This window comes from Octopus bimaculoides, chromosome 11 (genome assembly GCF_001194135.2).
Source record: "Octopus bimaculoides isolate UCB-OBI-ISO-001 chromosome 11, ASM119413v2, whole genome shotgun sequence".
Lineage (NCBI taxonomy): Eukaryota > Metazoa > Mollusca > Cephalopoda > Octopoda > Octopodidae > Octopus > Octopus bimaculoides.
The window spans coordinates 43,788,543-43,795,025 of NC_068991.1; the positions used below are offsets into that span (position 1 = coordinate 43,788,543).

General features: G+C 35.2%; 2 protein-coding genes across 2 annotated transcripts in view; one reads left to right on the plus strand and one right to left on the minus strand.

Annotated features, from left to right (window-relative positions):
• Positions 1-610, minus strand: part of LOC106879840 (uncharacterized) — a 62,743-nt gene extending 62,133 nt beyond the window's left edge. The window contains exon 1 of the mRNA XM_014929544.2: positions 247-610. The gene's annotated coding sequence lies outside the window, so the exon portion shown is untranslated. The remainder of the gene's footprint in view (positions 1-246) is intronic.
• Positions 611-5,657: 5,047 nt separating this feature from the next.
• The window catches only part of LOC106879835 (39S ribosomal protein L14, mitochondrial), a 7,043-nt gene continuing 6,217 nt past the window's right edge, over positions 5,658-6,483 (plus strand). The window contains exon 1 of the mRNA XM_014929539.2: positions 5,658-5,765. The gene's annotated coding sequence lies outside the window, so the exon portion shown is untranslated. The remainder of the gene's footprint in view (positions 5,766-6,483) is intronic.

Sequence of the window (6,483 nt, forward strand, 5' to 3'; positions counted from 1 at the left end):
ATTTGACAAGAAATTCTTCAAGGCGCTGCCCCAGTATGATCAGTCAAATGACTGAAACAAATAAAAAATAAAACATACATACATACATACATACATACGTACATACATACATACATACAAACATACATACGTACATACATACATACATACATACATACATACATACATACATACATACATACATACATACATACATAATCATCATTAATAAAATGTTACACAATAATTTTGAAGGAAAGAATTTACCTGAGTAAAAAACATTTCAAAAACATTAAGTAGAGCAATTAATTAAGAGATCTTAGAAACAGGATTGTCAAATCATGCTTGACGTCCACTAATTTTCTTTCCAAAACAGCTGTGTTCATGTTGAAACTGCGCTGTTCTCTATTTCTCTCTTACTCTCTCCTTTACCCTTTTAAACGTAAACATCTCGCTGTTTCTTTCTTTTTGATAGTTCCCTTCTGCCTTACTCTTTCGCTCTCTCTCTCTTTCACTCTTTCTTTCTCTCTCTCTCTCTTTCGCTCTCTCTCTTTCTCTCTTGTACACACATACACAGACACACGATCTCTTTCTCTCAGGCAAACACAGACACACGCACATGCAAATACACAGTATGTATGTATGTATGTATGTATGAATGTATGTATGAACGTATGTATATATGTATGTATGTATGTATGTATGTATGTATGTATGTATGTATGTATGTATCTATCTATCTATCTATCTACCTATCTATCTATCTATCTATCTATCTATCTATCTATCTATCTATCTACCAACCTACCTACCTACCTACCTGTCTGTCTGTCTCACCGTCTGCCTGCCTGTCTGTCTGTATTGTATTTTTCTTCTCAATATCTCACATATACCATACAATTGCTGTCTCTTTTTCTCTACATTTTCCGACTCTATTTGTTTCATCACACTCAATCTGTCTATCTTTCTTTCTTTCTTTCTTTCTTTCTCTCTTTCTCTCTTTCTTTCTTTCTTTCTTTCTTTCCCTCTCTTTTTCGATGTGGTTTATCCGTAGGTCAGTCCTAACCGAACAGACCTATCATCAACAGTGCTCCGGTAGTGACCATACTATCTTTCTCTTTGGCTCACTATACATAAAACTATATTGTCTTATGCAGCCTTTTCCGCGTGATTTGAGTTTGATTTGGCTGCTATTTTTAACATGTCGAGCAACACGTAGAAGCTCCCTTGTTGCCTTATCTTTCTGTTAACTTCCACTTTCTACTAATAGTTTGCTTTCTTAATCTCTGATTTTAGCTCACTTTTCCCACATATTTCCCCTTCAGACACGCATAGGCACCCCCCCCACTCTCTCTCTCTCTCTCCATACACCTCAGAATTATTCTCTCACTCAGTTATTCGTTTCTCTTTCGCTCTTTATTCCTAAGAAGAAATATTCACACTAACATACACATATTTGGATATTTTTACAACCCCACTTTTTCCTCAATCATTTGTTTCTCCTCTCTCCTGCGTTACTCGATCTTCAATAACTCACTCTCTCACTTTCTTTTACACACACCACACTTCTCGCTGCTCTGTTTTCTTCGTGCTCTCAGCGTGTTTCCTTACAGACTCATTCTGTATTCCCGCCTTTACTATTTCTTTTCCTTAAACACGGTCATTCATTTTTGTGATAACTTTATCATTTTTATTTTAGACGCATCTTAATAAAAAAAAAACCCTATAAGTTTTTATTTATATATATTTTATCTTTTACTTAATTTCAATCATTGGACTGCGGGCATGCTGGGGCACTGCCTCGAAGGGTTTTAACCTAATGAATCGACCCCAGTACTTACTTTTTAAATCCCTGTACGTATTCTGTCGATCTTTTTGCCGAACTTATAATTTATGGGAATGTAAACAAACCAACACTTGTCAAGTGGTGGTCTCTCTCTCTCTCTCGCACACACACACACACACGACAGGCTTCATTCATTTGCTGCCTTCGAAAGCCACTTATGAGGCTTTGGTCAGCTCGGGGCTAAAATAGAAGACACCCAATGTACCACGTAGTAATACTGAACTGGGAACCATGTGATTGGAAAGCTAACGTCTTAGCACACAGCCACGCTTATGAATGTTCTAGTACATGTGTCATTTTTAACATTTCTCACCAAGAAACGATGAACAAGCCCTCCAACTCAGAAATAAGTCTCTTTCATTGGAATTTAGGCATCAACTAGATAGTCATGTATTAATATCTACATACGCGTGACCTGTATGAACATTAGCATTGTTTTGTTTTGCTTTGACTGATTCAGTTAGCAGTCAATTAACAATTACCTATTTCATTTATTTAGTAATTACATATATAACATGTATGTTTGTGATACATATATAATACAAAACCACATTAACATACAAATCCAAAAAACCGAAGAAAACAGAAGCATGAGCAAAGAAAGAAAGAAAAAGGAGGGGAGGTAGAAAGAAAGAAAAAGAAAAAAACATTTATTCCACACTTAGTGTTTCAATTGGTTGCACATCACAAAGTTCAATAGAGTCTACTGAAGCAAACTAACACGTCTGTGACATTACCACAGGCTGTAGCGAGGCTAAGATGTTGGAACAGCCAAGCACCCTCATGGGCATCACCTGACACCTTGATAGGGCGAGCCACCAATGCTGACAAGAACTTCGCTGTTAGCAGCCCAGCCCCTCCAAACTTCTCGAACATCACAGGCTGGAAGAAATGGCTCACTGACAAGTCCTGATTCTTAAGGATTTTGTTCCATTCACCTATGGAAGTAGTGACCTACCATTTACTGCAGCATCCAGGATATGGGAGGGAGCAAAAGGGTCACAAGCTCTGGTGCCTCAGATGTGTGTGTGTGTGTGTGTGTGTGTATACATAGGTACCAACCTTTTACCCAGGGACAAAGGGTAAAACCATCTGGTCTCTTCCCATCACTTCTGAACAACCTCACCAGCTCCAGAACTTCATTTATATTTTGTCTTTACTTTGTAACTTGACATTTTGAAGAGTATTAACAAAATTGCATGATAATCCTATAAAATGACAATTTTTATCAAATAAAGAAAACCCTCACTCTACAACATACTCATGTATTGAGCGTGACTGCTACCTATTCGACAGTGGCTGCTTCTTTTACTACCAACAGATTATTCTATTATATACACAAGCAGAAACACCATCCTCCAGGTGGTTTTCTATTGGTTGCTAAATGATATTTACACAGTTGATTCCCACTTGTGAAATTTCTTACATGTTACGTGAAATTTTCCTTCGTATCCTTTATTTGTCTAATACTCTCTCACTTAGTTAATAAATGTAAACTATCTTGTGCTCAAAAATGGCATTAAAATTAATAAATAAATCAGTAAAAGTCCTCAGTTTATCATATGTATATATTTCAGAAAATATTGTACTGTTGCATGACAGGGAAATAGATTGCATACCTAGTATATGCTGCAAAAAAAATACATTGGAAAACTTACTGTATATTTCAACACATGTAATTGTATAACTTATTTCCTTTGCATTTTCTGCCAACATATATATTTGTACATTTTAGTATCAATATCCTATTAAACACACAGTTACAGATGTAGAGACAGGGAATGGTTTTTTTCTGCCTGTTCATTATATGAATTACATTAACATGAGCAGTGCTATTATGAGATCTCAGTTAAGGAATTAACTACAGGAAATATGTAACAGATTTCATGCTTTAATCCTATCATGTACTGTATCACACACACACACACATAATAATAATAATAAGGGAGAAAATGTAACGATTCGTTGGGTCTTTCCAGTACATACAGACAGAACTATCAAAGCTAATAAACTGGATATTGTTGTAAAAGACCAAAATAATAAAGTCTGTTCATTGATTGACATGAGTATCCCTTATGATCATGATAATTCTGCAAAAGAATTTGACAAGCTCAGAAAATAGAAAGATTTTCTCATTGAAATACAAAAATCTGGCATCTTAAGGCAATTACAACACCAGTAATTGTAGTAGCTCTAGGAATGATCAAAAAAGGAACTGAAAATTATTTAAGCATGATCCCTGGTTTACCATCCCTGCAAGAAATGCAAAGGTTGTTTTAGCTGGTACATCACACATATTGAGAAGAGCATTGTCACTGTGAGAACGATTACCTTCTGTTATGAATAACTTCCTAGATTCTTAGCCAAGATTCAAAACCTAGCCTAGATTATTCTACGAGATTATAAGTGCGCACTTAAAAATTTATGAGAGTCAACTGTCACATACAGATCAGTTCTATTCTTTAACTGAGCATTTCAAGTCAAATTTAGATCAGGGCTGATAAGTGGCAGAAAATTCCTTGTTTAGCCTGACCTAATTTAGTTAGAATAAATATAAATATAGAACCCAAATTCGATCTTATCTCTTTCTCTTAGACCCTGGCCAAAAGGAGCACTTCACGTATGGCTTGTCATTGCCCGACTACACAACTTTCATCGTCTGTACTGGTTAACACAGATAGGTAGGTGCTCTTTTGGCATTTGATCTACAAGGGAGATTACTTTAGGTTACTTTTTAAATTATTTTGTACCTAGCATTGTAAATGTATTTTTTCAAAATTCTTACTATTTTAATTATAAGAAAACCATATAATAATTCAAATAAGCGCGTAATCACTCACCAAAGTAAATTTGCTCACGTAGATAACACGGAAAGTAGCACTAACACAAAATAAACTAAAAAGTAACCGAGAGTAATTTCCCTTGTAGATAATACGCTAAAGGAGCACTGATTCCTTAACTCTTTCTGTCTCCTATCCGTTTTCCTAGCAGTCAACAAAAGATGAACTTGACTACCTACAGAATGGATAACAAAATGCCAAATAACCTATGTATAACAACTCGAAGAAGCTGTATCTTACATTGTAACGAACAAATAAAGGCTGTATCAATTACTAATATTTTTCTTCCTCTCATTTATTGGGTACATATAAATCGTCACAGCTTCCATGTAAATGATTTTTTTTACATAACTTACTTTGATTTTGTAAATGAACAATGTGGTGTGTTTATTTTAATTGCCTATTTACATATATGAGTTCCTTTTCCCTAGGTATCGAGAATAATAATGGTGGTGGGCAGGTTGAACAATATGTGGTCTATAATTGATGTTGCATACCCTTTCAAGGAATTCTTTTTTTTTTTTTTCTTGGAACTATAAAAAGAAAACATCTTTTTAAATAGTGTATTAATAAAAATCCAGACTTTTAAAGGATTTTAGACATTCTTCCCGAACGCAAATTTTGACACCTGAATCCAGATGTCCTAGAAAATACGAACATATGACAATTCAAATGAAAAGAGAAGAATCTAATGTTTCGAGACCTAGCCCTTCGACTAAACGAAGAGACAGTTGTGTTGGACTGCTTTCGCCACAAGCTATCACGAGTTTCCTCAGAGTGACCTCCCCTAGACTGTTTAGCTCGTCTTTCCCATTTAACTTAATTCATAGATTCTGTGTCCAATGGGGATAATTTTTATCTGGATTTGTTATATCATATAATCAGTTGTATGTGTAGTTGGTTCGTATCCAATCAACGATTCCATCTCCCCATCTGTGGCCCAGGAGTGGTAGTTGTTAATAATATACCTTGCAAGCTATAATAAATAATAATAGTTCACTGTATTATAGCTTTCAATCTTCGTAAAGGGAGATAAGGCAATAAACTTCCGGTGTTATTGAGATTCGCGACCGAATATGAACTTGAGCTAACACGAGGAGGTATGTTGCATATTTACTTTTCCCCCCTTTTTAAGCTAGGTATTTCCTTGATTGTTGTTGCTCTCAACATTTTTTTTCAATTGCGGGGTGATCCTAGAATATATGAGTTCACCGAAACTTGTATCATTTCGTTTGGTGGCTAAACAACAGTTAGTATTTATTCGAAAAGGGACTGAAACAAAATGTAGAAGAAACACTTTCAAAAGAGTACCCTGTAATGCTATAACAAAAAGAACCGTATCCGTCGTGTTTTTGCTAATTTTCTTTGTTGGAGAATTATATTTGTTGAGCCACACAGGTTCATTTTTGTTCTTTGTGTAGATTTTACCTTTGTCTCTGAACAAAAAGCGAAATACCAGTAATAGCAATAATAATAAGACGGCATAACGACAGATGTGTACCCCCATCGACTTTGTTGCCTCATAACTTTCAGAAAAATGGATACTTTTTGACGAAATTTTCAACAAATAACGCTGAGACGCTGTGGATTCAGAGTATATAAGTATTTATGGAAAAGAATTTGACAAGACTTCCTTTTGTACCCCACCCCAAAACACCCTTCTTTTTTTTATTTAATTTTTTTTTTTCTACACAAACCCCCGTTCTCGGCTACGGAGAATACGAATCTGCAAAAAAAAAAAAAGGCAAAAATCGGCATTTTGAAATTACGCCCCTAAATTCTTCATTTTAAACTTTTTTCAGAATTTTTTTTTTTTTC